Source organism: Python bivittatus, unplaced genomic scaffold (genome assembly GCF_059951505.1).
Source record: "Python bivittatus isolate LINGU-HERP-01145 unplaced genomic scaffold, Pbiv_v1 ctg000010_np1212, whole genome shotgun sequence".
In the NCBI taxonomy this organism is placed as follows: domain Eukaryota; kingdom Metazoa; phylum Chordata; class Lepidosauria; order Squamata; family Pythonidae; genus Python; species Python bivittatus.
In genome coordinates this window covers 1,055,120-1,074,007 of record NW_028277029.1, presented here as the reverse complement: position 1 = coordinate 1,074,007, position 18,888 = coordinate 1,055,120, and the positions used below count along the sequence as shown (strand labels likewise).

The window sequence follows — 18,888 nt, the reverse complement described above, 5'->3', positions numbered from 1 at the left end:
TGCAGCCACGCATATGCCCACACCTTGCCTGCTTTCCTTTGTGGGCCACGTATCTGCACACGCACCCATAAACATTCCAATTTCCCCCAGAAAATGATATTTAGGAAACAGTTTTCCGGATAATAGATTAAAATCCCGAGTTTTCCTTTCGGTCTCACCAGAAGAGATTGCCGAGGGTTGCATCAAGGAGCCTGGCAGGTTATAAAAACGCCGCCTCCAGGGCAGCCATTTTGGACCAAGGCACCTCAAGTGGGCTCGCCTGCAGGAATTTGTGGCCCCTTCACCACGGCGCTGCTGCCGTAGCTGCCCAGATCACATGATCATCGTGGGCGTATCCTCGACTTCTTTCCCACCCCCCTCTGTCCCCTGTGCCCAATCGGCTGGCGGCAAGGCCTGACAGGCGAGCAGCGATTGGCTGCTTTGGAACTGAGGCAGAAATTTGAAATCTCTTAATGGCAGTTGGCGGTGAGGGAAGGAGGAGGGAGCGACTCAGAGGCCTGCAGGCTGGGGGGCCTGGGGGGGCGCCGGAGGTCGACGGGTGAGGAGGGGCCCTTGGGGACAGGCCGGAATGGGGGGCGGGGGGCAGCTTTCCTCATAGAGCATGGCTCCTTGGTTCCCCCTCCCCCCAGCAAAGTGGTGGGCCGAGGGGGAGGGGGAGGATTCAGTGGGGCTCTCCTGAGGGGAAGGCAAATGGCGCAAGCCTATATTATATATGATATGTGGAAAGGGGGGAGGGAGGTAGGGAGGGAGACTTCTATCACTCCCGCCAGCTCCCCACAAGCACAGTCAGTGGGAAGCCGACAGCAAGTCACAACTCGCTCCGGCTCCCACTGCTTCTTGGCCCTGGGTCGTTCGGTTTCTCTGTTTGGGTAAGGAAATATCAGTGAAACGACGACCCGGCAGGTCCCGGGTGGCCCAGCTCAAAGCGGAGGTTCTGGTTCTGAAGCTGCATGGCGCCCCGTTGCCATCTACAAGGGCAACCCTAGACTCGAAGGCGTCTGGACAGAGCGAGCCTTCGGGGAACCTCCTGGTTACATATTTTCGTTTCTTCTCTCAAGAGGCAAATCAGCTATGAACTGCCACGCTGTACATTTTTGGCTGCAGAAATCTCCACCCGAGGCCGCGATGAAACCTTGGCCAAATTTAAGCAGGGGATTTTGGACCAAGACATCCAGTTTGACAGAACCAGAGATTCCCATCCCTGTTATTCTGAAAATTCCCCTCCTCCCAGACACACACACACACACTCAACATTTTACACGTCCCACACAGGAGACTTTTCTCCCTGTCTCTAGATAGTAGGGTGGCAACAGGCAAATACACAAAAATCACACTTGTGTATGCTGTGTTACAGAAGTTGAAGCCAGATCACGTGTACTGCTGAAGTGCCCATTATACACTCAGTGGCAGATGGATCATGAGGCTCTGATGATCTGTTTCTGCTCTGCTTCCACGGGATCAATTTCCAGGAACCTCCGAGAAAATTGCAACTTTTTACTCAGTAGCCAGAGTTTATAGATGTCAATGGGGGCTTCTTTACAAAATTAATAGTTTCAGGTCTGTTCTGTAAGTTTTTATCTTTATTTCACCCACATACACACAGACAGACATCTATTTTGCCGCATTTGACGTGTGCTTATGAGTGATCTTGAAGTGTAAAGCTGAACTGATCTCATTATTGCTTTCGGGGACCACGCCTGTGTTCATCCCCCAAAGGACATCGCTTGTCAGTGTTCTTATCTTGTAAGGCCTCAGTAGTGTGGCAAGACTCAGTTGTTTTGCAAATAGCCCTCTTTAGGATTATGGACAACTGCAGGTACCTTAAAATCATGATGTAACCTTGAAGAGACTAGCTGATGAAAGCTTGTGCCACAACTAATTGGCTCATCCCAAAAGCTTTTTTTTTTCCCCTTGAAACACCCGCTATATAGACGAGGATCTGGAAACTGAACTGTGGAGAGCACACTGCAGATTCTCTGTCATTCTGGCAAGACACAATACTATAGGCTTTAAAAGATCCACTTACATCTGGTAAGTAAGGGCTGTGTTTTGTTTTGTTCCTCCACCTCCCTCAAGCTCTCAGGGCAGAGAGATACAGATGCTGCATAATGCCCACCCCCTGTATGGTCTTACATGACTTCTACTCCAAGCCGGGGGGGGGGGGAGGGATTTCTTTATTTTTACATAGTGCATATTGTGTGTAGTATTTTCAGTTACATTGACCACCAGAGGCAGGCGGACTGATTTCATCCTATTTCGGACTTGTCAGACTAAGATAGTTTTGTATCCCAACACACCCAACTTTTCTACCACATGGTGAGACCCAAATGGTTTCATCGCTCTGTGATGTACTCTCCTGAATGGGAGAAAATCAGATTGTCCCCTCTCTGTAGGGAATGTATCTATGAAGCGGGAGCTGGTGTGATGGCATGTAGCAGAGAGCCATGTTCTCAGGAAGGAGGGGGCGCATTCCGGGAGGGAAGGGGGGAGACAAGAGGCAACACAGTCCAGAGCAGGAGCATGGGAGAGGAAGCGACTTAGGATAGTCACTCCCTAGAATCTCCCAGGGTATGACCATTAGGTTAGCATAGTACAGATTTACTCTGGCAAAATTCTGCCTATATAGCGCAAGCAATCAAAGAAGGAAACTTGGCTGGATTGTTTCCCTGTTGTTCTTGGCTGGGGCTGACACACTCCTTCTTTCTTTTTTACTGGCATTAAAAACTTTGGCAACTCAAAAATATAAAAAGAAAAAAACCTCAGGAGTCAAACTACCCATTCAAGAGGATAAATTAAAATTATTTGCCAATAATAGTTGTACTTCTTATTGCCCAACCTAAAGGCTCTTTAATACCATTCAATACACATGCCTGCTGACATAGATTTTGGCACAGAAAGAGAATCAAGGTGTGTACCAAGGCTGGTGTACAAACATTAAAATACAAACACCAGGGCATACAATCCCTGGTGCCCAAGGACCAAACAACCACCCCATTCATAGAAAAGTGCATCAACAGCAGTAGAGCCCATCTCTGACCCCCCCCAACCCAAACGCCTGGTATATTGCTATATATCAGAGGGCACAGACCTTCCCACTTTCTGGAAGCAATGCTGTGGGTAACTAGGCTGGCCTTTGTTTACTATTCACCTGGGAACATTTTGTGTTGTGATCTGGCTCTGGGGATCATTCCCTGGGGATCATTCCCTTCAGTCTGTGCTCATGGACAGACAACTTCCTTGTGATGATGAGTTTCACTAAAGGGAGAAGGGCTTATTAAGATGGTCCACCCCAAACATCTGATTGATCCAGCAGGTTTCCTGGCAGCACTTGCCGAGCTTCCCAGTGATCTGGAGAGCACTTCTCTCGGGTGCCTTCTTGACCATTGGAAGACAGAGGCAATGAGGGGCTCAACAAGATCACCTTGAGCGGCCTCTCCCTGCCTGCCAAACCCAGGTGAAGGTCCCGCTGAAGCAATGCTGGTGGAAAACAAGAAGGAAAGGTGACCGGACATGAGAAAGAGCTCAGTCCAAGCCTCCTCAGGGATGATGAAGGTAGCAAAGTACAGTGGTACCTCGGGATACGAACTTAATCTGTTCCGTGACTCTGGGCGTATCCCGAGTTGGTCGTAACCCGAAGGAAATTTCCCATAGGATTCAATGTAAATCCGGTTAATCCGTTCCGCCCTCCGCCCGAATTTGGTCGCAACCCGAGGCAATTTCCCATAAGGTTCAATGTAATTACTGTTAATCCGTTCTGGCGTCCACGGACCACGCGTCGGGCGCGAAAACGGCCAGGCGCGGCACGAAAATGGCGCAGTGCAGCGCGAAAACGGCCCGGTGCGAAAACGGCGCGGTGTGGTGCGAAAACGGCTGCGGACCACACGGCAGGGCTGGAAAACAGCCGCGGACCACGTGGCACGGGCGGAAAATGGCTGCGGACCACGTGGCATGGGCAGAAAATGGCCGCGGACCATGTGGCACGGGCGGAAAATGGCCACGGACCACGTGGCACGGTGGAAAATGGCCGCCGATCCGGTTCGTACCCCGAGGCGGAGTTCGCAAACCGAGGTAAATTTTTGGGGCCGGAGCTGGTCGTAACCCGAAAAATTTGCAAGCAGAGGCGTTCGTATCCCGAGGTACCACTGTACAGGTACTTCTCTGCCCTTCTTGCATCCCTAGATCGCTGGCCAGCCATTTAAGTCTCCCAGATCCTTCTGGGAAAGATGGCCTGGAGATCCAGTCAATATAAGTTGCTATCATCTGAAGGAGCGTTTCATGGACAAAATTGCTCTCATTTGCTCTGAATTGGAATCCAGATGGAGAGAATCTTCTGAGATGACCAATGTGACGTCTTATGGTACTATCTGGGGGGGCAGGGAGGGGAGGGTTGAACCTGTGCATGCTGAGAAAGTTGACAGAGTCTTCTGAGATCTTAACTCCATCACTTGTGGATTAGACTCCTGCCCCATCTGGCAACTCGAAACAGTCAGGGGAGGGGCCGGGACTTCAATCTGGGCTGTCAGATCGAATCAGCCCTTCTTTGAGAAGCCAGAGATGCCAGAGGTCCTTAAAGCAACACTGGTTCTCCTTCTCCTTGCGAGGCCAAGCCTGGATCCAACAACATTGGGCAACGATCATGTCATCTCTATCCTTCCCTTATTGAGGGAGTGGAGGATACAATTATCTGGACCCGTGGCAGGCTGGGTTCAGACCTGGGCATGGGACGGACTCACGCTGGCTGCTCTCATGAATGGCTTTGGTGGTGCTTGGCCAGAGGTGGTGTGACCATCCTCATCCTCCTAGACCTCTTGGTGATTTTTGATACTGTTGACCAAAGGATGCTTCTGAACTACCTGCGAAGGTTGGGAGTCGGAGGTATAGTGCTGCCATCATATAGATATTACCTGAGCAGGTGGTTCCAGCGGATGTTTGAGAGAGATCAATCCCCTGAGCGTATTCTGATGCAGTGCCACAGGGCTGAGTCCTTTCCCCTATCCTTTACAACGTATACATGAAACCATTGGGCAGTCATCCACCATTTCAGGATGAACTATCCTTATCTCAAATGTTATTCTGAAACATCCGCTTTATATATTGAAGTGGAGGAACTATTTTATCCCCAACCTGGTCCTTCAGATCTTCCAATGGTGCACTCATTGCCCCTGTAACTGACTCCATTGATCTTGAAAAAGAGATCATCCCCTTTTTCCCTTTCCTCCCATTTTCCCCTACATTATAGAACTCTTGAGGGACACTGATTTAACCATAAGACATCATGGGAAATGTCAGTTAAAGTCCTCTTTTTCTAGGGACTGCCACCATTTTAGTATTTGCACTGTACACCTTGCAACTCAGGGCCGTGTTGCTCTGCTGTCGAGGCTGGGAGGAAGGGGCTTCTGCAGAAGGACAACTGAAATTCTTTTTGGTTTATAATTTCATCCAAGCCAGATAATGTTATCAGTTTTCTCATTTGAGATGTGTTCCTCAAGTCCCTAAAATTTTCTTCCAAGTTTAATTCAGGAGAACATATCTATCCCATCCAACTGTTATTGAATTCAAATCTCAGAGTACACAAACTCTATGCTGAATAAGGAAGTCAAGTTATGTATGGTAATTAGCTTCTTCTCTATTTCCCAGGCTGGAAAGGGGATTTTACAGACGATAAAATGCAACCAAGATGCAGTAGCAGATATTATCCCAGTAGACCTTGCTATCAACTTAACCATCACTGCTGGGTGGTACACTGCAGTTCACAGGTAGGGCTTCTTTGCTGATCAAGAGGTACACCGTTGAACTAGAATGATTTTCCTAGATCGCAGGTCATCAGGAGCTGCCAACGTTGCAGTTCCCCATATCGTCATCCAGGTCTTTAAAGTCTTATGACAGGCCAACAGTGACATCTGCCTCCTGCGGGCAGTGGGGCATTCACAGGCTCCATATGTTGGCTTCTGCCCATGGCCTTGTGAGAGAAGCCAGACACCCATCATCTTTGGTCCTGGGGTTTCTCTCGTGGGGACGGGCAAATGCTGTCATTTTCCACAACTTTGTGGGGAGCACCTGAACAGTGTCAAGGTGCCTCTGAATTTTATCCAGAATGAAAACGCAACTGTTTCCCCTCTGAACAGCGGGATACTTTGTGAGCTCCCCAGGAATTGGACAATCGGTGATGAGATCTTGGGACAAGCAATGCCGGATTGAGGAAATGGACAGCCATCTACGGCCTCTCCTTCGCTGAGAATTCAGTGTCCAAAAGAAGGTCAAGAAAATAGTCAATCAACTGGAACTCCTCAGTAGCCATCTGACCATTTTTCACTTGACTTACGATATGAGCAAGCAGGGATGCCCAGGGCCCACAGTCCTGCTCTGGTGGATGGGGATCAGCTGGACTAATGAGGAATTTTCCTCCAAAGCAAAATTTATTATTCAGAAGTCATTTCATATAATGTTCAGTGCAACATCAAGAATGCAATGGTCCTCCCACCCATCTTTGATATTATTCTTTCCGCTTGATTCCAGTTATTCTGCTTTGATGTCCATCAGCTGATTTGGTCAGAATACATACAATTTACTGCTTAGGAACTAAGACATTTCTGCTGAATGAAGACATGGCTGGAATTCCTGCAGCCAAACAGCATATCAGGAAGTAAGGCATAAACAATCCTTTGTGTTAACTTTCAGGACGCTTTCAGGGAATGAACTTGTGTTTGGTCACTACAAAGGAGGGGTGTGAAATACCTTTGGGCTGAAAGCCACACATAGGTTGCAGTAACGTGTTGGGGTCTTTCCTCCAAAAGAACTGCAGTCCAGGACAAAGAAGCAGGCAGAGCCAGGAAAAAAGCTGAATTTGATTGATAGCTACGTGTAATTAAAAGTAAATTAATTGACAGCTCTTTGGGTGCTTCTCTTCTCTGTGTTTAAGCATTTCCCCTTCCTATCACTTGAAGCAGGAAACACGGAGAGGGTTTGCACCCAAGACTGCCCTGGATCCTTCTCTGTTGTAGAGATAAAGTAGACCTGAATTGCAGTGCTTAGAATAACAATCCCAAGAAATATTGTTACAAGGTTCCATCAGATTAGGACACGTGGTGGTTAGGTTGTCCAGCTACGTATCATGTCTGATTCTTAGGTAATGACATAGGTGTGATTTCCATTCCCGTGAGATTCAGTCTTGCAACATTTGGAGTGGGAAGCGGTGGGTGGAAACTGAAATTGATATTTGGAACTGGACTGCTCCAACCTCCCATGTAGGTTGGATGAGGAAACCCGTAAGAGGAGTCTTTAAGATCTGGGACACCAAGGCTGACTCTTCTGATCCTGTCATCCACTCTCCCTCCTGCTTCCCTGAATGACTGGGATGGTGCGGGTGGAACCATTTCATTCTGGCCCAAGATGGGACAGAAGAAAATATTTATCAGTATGATTTATATTCCATCTCACTTTACAAATTTCAGCAGGTTGTTGATCTGTTTTGTGTTGTGAACCATCTGGCGCTGATATTTCAGCCCCCCTTCTTTCTCTTCTCTGTTTTATCAGGCTAAAAGCCATTCACTATGCACTGAACACCATTCTGCTTGTGATCATCTGGCGCATATTCGTTGCAAGGTCACAAATGGCTCGTAATGTATGGTATTTTGTAGTAAACCTCTGCTACAAGTTTCTTAACTACTTTAGAGCTTCCAGCAGCCTTATGTATTAACTGTGCCCTCCTGGGGATCGTTCACGATGTTCTGGGATAACCTCCATGTCCTAAACCTACTACTGGTGCCTGAGATTCAGCAGGAACAAGATATCTCCTAACTGGTGCAGCATTCAGCAGATGTGACAAGAGGCTTCCTCCGATTCCTACTACTGTTACTACTATTAAACTACTGCTGCAGTGGGCCTTGACTCCCTGTCTCTGTATCCATCACCTCATCCCTATGAAGCTGCTATTTTTCGCTGCGACACCTTCCAGTGCCAGTGCCCAGCTGCAGCATGAAAATTGGCACTGGATATCTTCTACCCAGGAATACCGAGAAACCTAATTTTCAGACACTTCACACCGTATATGAACAGATTTGCATTCCGTATATCCCTAGTGCATTGAACCAACAGGACTAAAGATTGTGTTTTTACAAATAAGGTTCAGGGACCTGTTTCACTCAGACTGAAGATGAACCCAGCATGAAACGCACTGAGCAGCAATGGCTGCTTTTGCGGGTGGGAGCTCCCCTCTCCTCCATTTTTCCATGATGTGATATTTTCAAAGCCTAGAGATTAAATGCAGATTTAAATATGGTCCATCACACAGACTAAAACCGGCTTTAGGGTTGCTCCCTCTTTGCAGGGAACTTCTTCCAAGCTAGACTAAATGCAACAGAGGTGGTACCAACTGTTAATAAATATTTATGTCCCTTTTTAATTTTTCTTTTAGGTTCGTATATATATACACACACACACACACATACATACATACATACATACATACATATACATATGAGATATAAGCATGTCGTGTCATGGCGAAGGGGCTTGCATAACTCTATGAAGCCATGAGCTACACCGTGCAGGGCCACCCAAGACGGACAGGTCATGACAGAGAGTTCTGACAAAATGTGGTCCAGTGGAGAAGGAAATGGCAACCCACTCCAGGATCCTTGCCAAGAAAACCCCATGGACAATGTCAAAAGGCTAAAAGATATGACGCCGGAAGATGAGCCCCTCAGGTCGGAAGGTGTCCAATATGCTACTGGAGAAGAGCGGAGGGCATTTCCAAGTAGCTCCAGAAAGAGTGAAGCGGCTGGGCCAAAGCCGAAAGGACGTTCAGCTGCGGATGTATCTGGAAGGGAAAAGAAGGTCCGATGCTGTAAAGAACAATATTGTATAGGTACCTGGAATGTAAGATCTATGAACCAAGGCAAGCTGGATGTGGTCAAACATGAGATGACAAGATTGAACGTCGACATCTTGGGAATCAGCGAACTGAAATGGACGGGAATGGGTGAATTTAATTTGGGTGACCATTATATCTACTACTGTGGGCAAGAAACCCTTAGAAGAAATGGAGTTGCACTCATAGTCAATAAGAGAGTGGGAAAGGCAGTAATGGGGTACAACCTCAAAAACGACAGAATGATCTCAGTGCGTATCCAAGGCAAACCATTCAATATCACAGTCATCCAAGTCTATGCCCCAACCACTGATGCTGAAGAAGTTGAGGTTGACCGCTTCTATGAAGACCTACAACACCTTCTAGAACTAGCACCAAAAAAAGATGTCCTTTTCATCATAGGGGATTGGAATGCTAAAGTAGGAAGTCAAGGAGTAATCGGAATAACAGGCAAGTTTGGCCTTGGAGTACAAAATGAAGCAGGGCAAAGGCTAATAGAGTTCTGTCAAGAGAACAAGCTCGTCATAGCAAACACTCTTTTCCAACAACACAAGAGACGACTCTACACATGGACATCACCAGATGGTCAATACCGAAACCAGATTGATTATATACTTTGCAGCCAAAGATGGAGAAGCTCTATACAGACAGCAAAAACAAGACCAGGAGCTGACTGTGGCTCAGATCATGAGCTTCTTACTGCAAAATTTAGGCTTAAATTGAAGAATGTAGGGAAAACCACTAGACCACTCAGGTATGACTTAGATCGTATTCCTTGTGAGTACACAGTGAAGGTGATGAATAGGTTTAGAGGATTAGATTTGGTAGACAGAGTGCCTGAAGAACTATGGACGGAGGTCCGTAACATTGTACAGGAGGCAGCAACTAAAACCATCCCAAAGAAAAAGAAATGCAAGAAAGCAAAATGGCTGTCTGATGAGGCTTTACAAATAGCTGTGGAAAGAAGGAATGCGAAAAGCAAGGGTGAAAGGGAAAGATATAAGCAACTGAATGCAGATTTCCAGAGAATAGCAAGGAGAGATAAGAAGGCCTTCTTAAATGAACAATGCAAAGAAATTGAGGAAAACAATAGAATGGGGAAGACTAGAGATCTCTTCAAGAAAATTGGAGATATCAAGGGAACGTTTTGTGCAAAGATGGGCATGATAAAGGACAAAAAAGGCAGGGACCTAACAGAAGCAGAAGCGATTAAGAAGAGGTGGCAAGAATACACAGAAGAACTACACAAGAAAGATCTTAATGTCCCTGATGTCCATGCTGGTGTGGTCACTGATCTTGAGCCAGACATCCTAGAGAGTGAAGTCAAGTGGGCCTTAGGAAGCATTGCTAACAACAAAGCTAGTGGAGATGACAGTATTCCAGCTGAGTTATTTAAAATACTAAAAGATGATGGTGTTAAAGTGCTGCACTCAATATGCCAGCAAGTTTGGAAAACGCAACAGTGGCCACGGGATTGGAAAAGGTCAGTTTACGTTCCAATTCCAAAGAAGGGCAATGCCAAAGAATGCTCAAACTATCGCACAATTGCACTCATTTCACATGCTAGCAAGGTTATGCTCAAAATCCTACAAGCTAGGCTTCAGCTCTACATGAACCGAGAACTACCGGATGTACAAGCTGGGTTTCGAAGAGGCAGAGGAACTAGAGATCAAATCGCCAACATTCGCTGGATCATGGAGAAAGCACGAGAGTTCCAGAAAAACATCTACTTCTGCTTCATTGACTATGCAAAAGCCTTTGATTATGTGGATCACAACAAACTGTGGCAAATTCTTAAAGAGATGGGGGTACCAGACCATCTTACCTGTCTCCTGAGAAATCTGTATGCGGGCCAAGAAGCAACAGTTAGAACCGGTCATGGAACAACCGATTGGTTCAAAATAGGGAAAGGAGTACGACAAGGCTGTATACTGTCACCCTGCTTATTTAACCTATATGCAGAGTACATCATGAGAAATGCCAGGCTGGAAGAATCACAAGCCGGAATTAAGATTGCAGGGAGAATCATCAACAACCTCAGATATGCGGACGATACCACCCTAATGGCAGAAAGTGAAGAAGAACTAAAGAGCCTCTTGATGAGGGTGAAAGAGGAGAGTGCAAAAGCTGGCTTGAAACTCAACATTAAAAAAACTAAGATCATGGCATCTGGACCCATCAATTCCTGGCAAATAGAAGGGGTAGAAATGGAAGCAGTAACAGACTTCATTTATTTGGGCTCCAAGATCACCGCAGACGGAGACTGCAGCCATGAAATTAAAAGACGCTTGCTCCTTGGGAGGAAAGCTACGGCAAACCTAGACAGCATATTAAAAAGCAGAGACATCACCTTGCTGACAAAGATCCGCATAGTCAAAGCTATGGTTTTCCCAGTAGTAATGCATGGCTGTGAGAGCTGGACCATAAAGAAGGCTGAGCGCCGAGGAATTGATGCCTTTGAACTGTGGTGCTGGAGAAGACTCTTAAGAGTCCCCTGGACTGCTAGGAGGTCAAACCAGTCAATCTTAAAGGAAATCAACCCTGATTGCTCATTGGAAGGATCGATAATGATGCTCAGGCTCATATACTTTGGCCACCTAATGCGAAGAGAGGACTATTTGGAGAAGACCCCGATGCTGGGAAAGATTGAAGGCCAAAGGAGAAGAGGACGGCAGAGGATGAGATGGTTAGATGGCATCACTGAAGCAATGAGCATGAAACTGAGCAAACTCAGGGAGGCAGCGAAGGGCAGGAAGGCCTGGCGCGATGTGGTTCATGGGGTCACGAAGAGTCGGACATGACTTAATGACTGAACAACAATGAGATATATGAGATATGATTTATGATATATGATATATATTTCTGTTTCAGGTTTTTTCTTTTCTTTCAAGCTAGACTAAATGCAACACAGCTGGTACCAACCATATACATATGTTCATTTAATTTGTATGGGTTATTTTTTAGCATGGAGAAGGGCAAACAGAAATTAAGCTTTCTACCTTCCCCATTCACAAACTAAACCTTTGATCTTACATATCAAAAGTCTACTTAAATAAAAATGTTAGACTAACCTCTCTTGGTAGGAAAAGAGAGCAAGCACTATGAAAACCATTTCTCAAGTTCCCAAATGTGTCTTAGTGGTGGCAAAAATGAAAGGAAGGATCTTCTGGTTTAACCCATCTGGCCGTGGGGTTGTTAGTTTGCCTCTTTCGTTGACTCATTCAAGCTTTCCAGACTCTGCAGTTGGCCTTTAAATAACCTTTGTGGCTTTTTGCACACAAACCATTCACAGGTTTCACATTGCCCATTACCATTTTTAGCCTGATCCTAGGTTTTCAAAGCAGTTTCTGTTTCTGGAGCACCTTTTCGTTTGCACTTTCTGTTTTGCGCTTATATTCACCCACAAGCTTGCCTTTAATGCACTCTAGTCCTCTAGAGTAGAGGAGTCCTCTACTTTAGCTCAACATCTGGGCGAGCCTCAAGAGCTGTGACAAGAGGTTCATAACTGTCTCTCCTGTGTACTTTCCGTAGCTCCTCCCACATTTCTTTTGCAGTTTCACAATGGCATATATGCACAATTTGATCATCATCTACGAGAAGGGAGACAGTGGTTTGCGCCTTTTGATCTCTCTGTAGCCACTCCTCTGTGGGCAGGTTTGGCCAGGCCTCTTGTACACACTTCCACATTCCTCCTCCTATTAGCAGCATCTTCATTTTAAACTTCCAAGACTGGTGATTCTGGTTAGTCAGATTAGCTACTGAGAACTTTGCCGAAGCACTGTTTGTGGCCTGGACTTCGCCTTTCCGGCCTTCCCTCTTGCCGACAGTCTCTGCTGTACAGCTGAGCTGTGACTGTCGCTGCACCAGGATTCGCAGAGACTGCGATACAACTAGATGTAAAAAGGTTACGACAGAATAAAACCAAGGCTACAGCCAAGAACTTAAGTATTTCCTTCTAAGTTTAAATGACAGCAGAGCAAAAGGAGCAGCTTGGTGGCTGACCGTTGGGAACACATCTGCTTTAAGGAGGTAGTTCAGTTGTTTGAGGTCCAAGCCTTGAGTTCACCCAGCATCAATAACAGGGGCAGTGGAAGGCATAGTGGATAATGTCCTCCACTTGACCAAGACCACAAGGACAGAGACTTTGTTCGACAGGAAGCTTACATTATCTACATTACTGATTTCCTGATTCCAGCCATCAGCTTCAAACCAGCCTCTTCCAATCTATGATCACTGTAGTCTGCAGACCACACGACGCGTCATACATTTCCACGGTGAAATTCGGAAAGCACATTGTTGATTCTCTATTATCCCTAGCGTGTGTTCCTGAAATTAAAGATTTGTTGGAAAAATACTCCCATTGAAAAACAAGTCTTTCTTGTTTTTCTTGAAGTCTCGAAGCTAGAAAAAGTAATTTCATGTACATGTAGGCCTATGTACTTTTGGGGGGGGAAGGGCAGTTTTTTGCTGTAATTTTTGTCACAGATGCCAAGAAAGTTAAAGAGTGTGTTCTTCTTTCCCCCCCTTTGTCTTCATTTCCAATTGTTCGCGTCCTCCTTTGCCTGTTCAGATATCTGGCAACCCTAACCCTGAGCTGCTTCTCCCCATTTTTTCCTTTCTCCTTCTGTTGACTTGCACCAGCACAACAGCAGCCAGCCTGACCACAAAACCCATATGCCATGACCCCCTCTCTTTTAGGGAAGAGCCTGGTGGACCCATGCTCATCTGATGGGCCTGGGAACAACCGCTCCAGTACCATGGAAATCACTACCATGGACTTGTCAGGATCTCAACAGGAAATTTTGTCCTGGGGAAAAAAAATACTTAATTCTGCAGCCATTGTCTTTCCTGTGATGTTTTTCAAAGGTTTCTGGGGATTTGGTCCCATAGCATATAAGGACCAAAATACAAAAGACCCTAACCTGAAAAGGGAGGGGACCGACTGCAACAGTAGTGCTTTATGCCGCCCTGCCTAGGCCTGACCTTCTGACACTCAGGACAGGACTGGCAACGCCTCGTCGGATCCTGGGTCATTTTAGGCCAACAGAAGCTTGCTTCAGATGAGCCAAGGCCTTTTCTGAGGCCAGGGGGCCTACCCACGGACTTCATGTGCCAAGTTCAGTAACCTGGCTCAACTACTTGCTCCCTGTTTGGGCTCCTTCTGAGTCCTCCTAGCACTCCTTCTTTTTCTAGAAAGATGGGTTTATCATTAATAACAATTATTATTTATTAACCATCAATAGTCATGAACAGTCATTAGGGGACACTCCCTTCCAGCGGCCTGGCAAAGACTGCTCAGCTCTTTGGAACAGACCTTTGCCTGCCCGCCAGTCCTCAGCACTGGGAGTTGGTTCCCCTCGGGCTGTGAGGGCTGAGACTCTCAGCTGCCTCGTGGTCACCAAGCAGTGCCAGGGCAGGGTGGGGGCTCAGCTGAGAGAAAAGGGCTCAGATCTGCCCCAGGAGCCAAGCTTCATCCAAAGGCATCTGGCTGTGTTGGCAGAACCTCCAAACCCACGTTTATCAAACCAGTGGCTGACTCTCAAGCGCATGGGTCCAGTAAAGAGACCGACCTGCAAACCACCTGGTCAGGCCACGGCCACGGATGTGATGAATTTCTGCGTGTACAATTGATTAGCCTACTTTTTGTGAAAGGGCTGCGCGTTAGACATACCTTCGTGAGAGTTCTCTCTGTTAAGTGACTTCGGCTTTTGAATATCTGCTTGATTTTTGAATCACCTGGTCAGGCCGTGCTGGCGGAGGAGTTCTGGGAGTTGAGGTCCGTGCCGCTGAAAGTGGCTAAGGTTGAGAAACACTGCTTTAAACACGAGATCTGCCTGATCTGGAAGGAGGGGAAAAAACTCCTCTCGGCAAGACTAGCATAGGAGGACTTCCTCCAAGCTCAACGCAGAGGGTCAGGCTTAGCCTTAGGAAGATACAGCCCAAGATGAAGTTCCCCATAATTTCCACATCTGCTTCAGAAGCCAGCAGAATGGAAATCAGTTCTTACTATATTTCCAGGACAAAGAGGCTGGGGAACAGTCTAAGATGATCATTACTCAACAGAAAGTAGGCTGGAAGGCACAATTGTACCTTTTTTCTTTATTTTTCAAATGTATTTCTCTTTTTTCTCTACTTCTTACTTTCTATCTTTGTTCTTTTGTATATTTTACTACACTGAAAAATTCTAATAAAAATCCTGTGTATATGCATGCACGCATATGTGTGTATAAAATCAGTTCTTATTTCCTGTGCTACTTTAATTTGTAAAAAGCTTGTTCAGATTCCTTGACTATCACAGGTTTACATCCAGAGCTTGCATTTGTTCTAAAGGTCAGCGTTGGGCTAGAGACAGGTACAACCAGGCAGATATTCAAAAGCCGAAGTCACTTAATAGGAAGAACTCTCATGAAAGGAGGTCTAACGCACAGCCCTTTCACAAACAATAGGCTAATCAGTTGTACATGCAGAAATTCAACACATCCATGGAATTATAAATGGCGTTTTGTTTTGTTTAGTTAAACACACCAAGCCTATAAACTTCCAGGATTTTAATTTCTGCCTGAACATTATTCAGGGGCTTGGGAGGGGGTGTCAGAAATTGAATCCAAGCCCCCCCCCCACTTTCTACTTGCACGGCAGAACACTTAAAAAGGAATAGGGCTTGATTACGTGTTTGTAGCCACTGTCTTGACTTTTCTGACTCCTGTTGCTGTCTCTGACATTAGCAATATCTATTCACAACCTATATGTGACCCTGGCAGTCGTCCATAGGGGAATTTATTAAAATACGAATGCCATTAATGATGGGTAACTTTTGTCACATAAGAAGAACAGCTTGGACAAGGTTTAGTAAAGAATGGGAGCTCCAGCGAATAATATTGAAACATTAGCTAGGAAAAGGAGGACTCTTTCTGTCCTCCTCTTCTTCATTACATCCACATTTAACACAAACTCCTTAATGGGTTCGCCTCTCCTACGGATCAGTAAGAGGCCGGATTAGATTAAATTAAATTAAAAGCCACTGACCACACAGATGACTCCATTCCAAATAATTGTGGCTAGATGGTGCCTCCCCATGCGGGGGTGTGTTTACACGTAAATCTGGCCTAACAGAGTAGTTGTGTCGGCAGAAAATGCAACAGGATTTGGATTTCATCAGGGCCATCTCTATCAGGCGACTGCGGGTTTCTCCGGGGATAGCCAGGAGAGGGATGAAAGACAAGCGAACTGCAGCCTCATTAATACAAATCTCCTGCTGGGCATTTTCAACTTGCTTCTGTTTATTGCACACCCAACAGCCTTTAAGACGGGAACACCCTACAAAGCCTTTGCAAACGATGCTTAATGAAGAAATGGAAACAGGGTTTTTGCCTACCCAACCAAGCGGATTACCTAGATCAGCGTTTCTCAACCTTGGCCGCTTGAAGACGTGCGGGCTTCAACTCCCAGAAACCCAAGCTGCCAAGGTTGAGAAACACTGACCCAGATAATATTTTCTCATTACCGGTCTTGTTGCTTCACTGAATCCCACCCCTTGCAAGAATGGTATCTGAACACCTCTGATGAATAATAGACAAGCAGAGACTCAAACCCTGAAAACTTGCTGTTGGACCGAATGCATCTTTTTTGCCTGTCTGTCTGTCTGTCACACACTTTGGGTTGGGGGAGACTTGGATGGTGATGGACCTGGTGACCTTCTGCTACCACGAAGACCTCAGTAGGAGGCACTGCTCAGAATACTGGAATTGGGTCAATATATGTCAGGCAGAAACACATCAGGTTATCAATGTGATCTTATTTTCTCACCTTAAATCCAGTCATGGAATCTGCCTGCTCTTTAAAACCACAGTAATTCTGTGGGTTTGCACAGGGATCCATAGAAGGCCCTTCAGCCCAGGTTAACTCCAGATCTTCCCCCATTTCTTCAAAAGCAGGAGGGCTGCAGGCAAGCCTCTGGGTGGCCTAGAGACAAGCTGCCCCCCCAAATGTTTCTGCTGCTCCCACCCAGCCCCGCTGCCCAGATTGCTCTGCCCTCCTAAAAATGGAGCAGGCGTGCAGGGAGCAGGAAGGCCAGGAATCTTGTCAGAAAGATCCCTTCAGGGGGCAGATAAGAAGGAACCAGGTCATTGTTCAGGATCAAAGGAGAAATGTCATCGGAATGAGGAGCGCCCCCCCCCACCCCATTGACAGCTTTCAGACTTGTGAATCAACAAGGCGAGGGCTTTGGAGGATAAAAGGGGTCTGAACCCACCCATTTTGTTCTGGAGGTGGCGGCTTCTGTCCCTCTAGCTAGTGCCTGGCAGCCTAGTTGAGAAGGTCAGAGGTAAGTGGGGGTAAAGGTGGGAGAGAGCAAAGGGAACCCATAAAGTGTTGCTGCCACATTGACGTCACTGGGTCTCCGTGTACTCCAAGAGAACCTGATGTGACCCAGAGCTCGGCTGAAAGTGATTTGCCTGCTCTCCTCACTCTTTCCCACTGTCGACCAAGGCTGCGTGTCTCCTGTGCTCTTCCTGCCCCTATCTGGAAAACCCAGGCAGGAAGCAAGGGGGCTGCGAGATTTGTGTGCCTCGACAGGCTGTCTGTCAGGAGCTGGACCCGACAACGCGTGGCACAGGTGTCTGCAGGTGATCAGAAAAGATGGTGGCCGCGGCAGTGCTATCACACCATCACAACTGCCACCTTGACCTTTCGGACCACACCCTGCAAAGACCCCTGAGCCAGCTTCAACCCCGCAACTATTTTGCCAGGATTCCGGACCGCGAGTACAATCTGGGGCCGGCCGTAGACTTCCTGCCCAAGTCCACTTGTAGAAAGCTTTTCAGGATGACAAAAGTCTAAATCTGGATTCCAGGTCGCAACGGTGGCAGGACATGCTTTGTCCCCAGATATCTTACAGCCCAATGCGGACCCTCTGACCAAGCCTTCCGTTTTTAGGGTTCTAGCGTGCTGTACGAACTCAACCGTTGGGCTAGCTTTAAAACCCAGTTGGTTTTGGAAGGTGACCAGGAGGACTTTCACCCGCAGGAACTCCAGCTGGATTCTCTGGAGTATTTAAAAGTATCAAGAGCTGCAACTCTGAAACCGCTAAAAGCCCCACTGGACTATCTCCTGAATGCGCGTAGAAAATTCAGTTTTACACTTCCACGGTCCTTCGCGTGTCTACACAGCAACGCATGCAAAACAATGCCGAGGGGGTTGCTCCTCTCTCGGTGCGCAGAGGACCACGGCCTCCACGTTTTGTCTAGGGTTTCAAATGGAAAAGGGGGGTTAAGCTTGCACCCTGTAATTTGCCAAGCAGCCAGTTTTTAAATTGGATCTATCAGGATGAAAACTGGTTCCCAGCGCTTGGGCAACATAGAACAGCAGTTGCCCTTGTAAAAGCTGCAAGAGATTACGCTGTTCAAGCTCATAGAAGTAGGGTTATTTGAGTTATTGTTCTCTAACAGGATGTGGTTTTCTCAGGACCTAGGAAACAAGTCTTCGAGTCCAGCTTTAAGTCTTGATTGCAAGAAGAATGCATGCAAGACGTTTTCTTGGCCACAGCCTGGACTAATGGGCCACTGCTGGATCCTTTTTTGGTCTAACTCTACCAGTTTCAACTCAGCCTGAGCCCAGCCAAGGATGGCTCAATCCTGCCCCCTCTTGCCCCTTTGAGGACGTAACACACGTCCATTTCAGCAACCAAATAGAGGCTCTGGGACCAGCTAATTAGCTTATTCCAGACATGCTCTGTGAAGTTTTGCCAAATTTACTCCTGAGCGAGCAAATGCAAAATGAATGTCCGGCCTGCGCTTGGAAAGAACGTGTGGTTCTATGTCCAGTCTCAAGCCTCACTTCTGAGGAAGACGGAGGGGTTGTTGATGAATATAACTACTGTATGTCTACGCCAGGGTTTCTCAACCTCGGCCACTTTAAGACGGGTGGACTTCAACTCCCAGAATTCCCCAGCCAGCATATGGGAATTCTGGGAGTTGAAGTCCACGCGTTTTAAAGTGGCCGAGGTTGATGTATGGCTCCAA

The 18,888-nt window shown here is 46.8% G+C and overlaps 1 long non-coding RNA gene across 1 annotated transcript; it reads left to right on the top strand.

Annotated features, from left to right (window-relative positions):
- The first annotated feature begins 477 nt into the window (after positions 1 to 477).
- Positions 478 to 8,325, top strand: LOC148217185 (uncharacterized). Its single transcript, XR_015793503.1, has 5 exons — positions 478 to 538; positions 1,932 to 2,031; positions 5,638 to 5,756; positions 6,517 to 6,643; positions 7,534 to 8,325. It is a non-coding gene; the product is annotated as an uncharacterized LOC148217185 (long non-coding RNA).
- Positions 8,326 to 18,888: the final 10,563 nt, after the last annotated feature.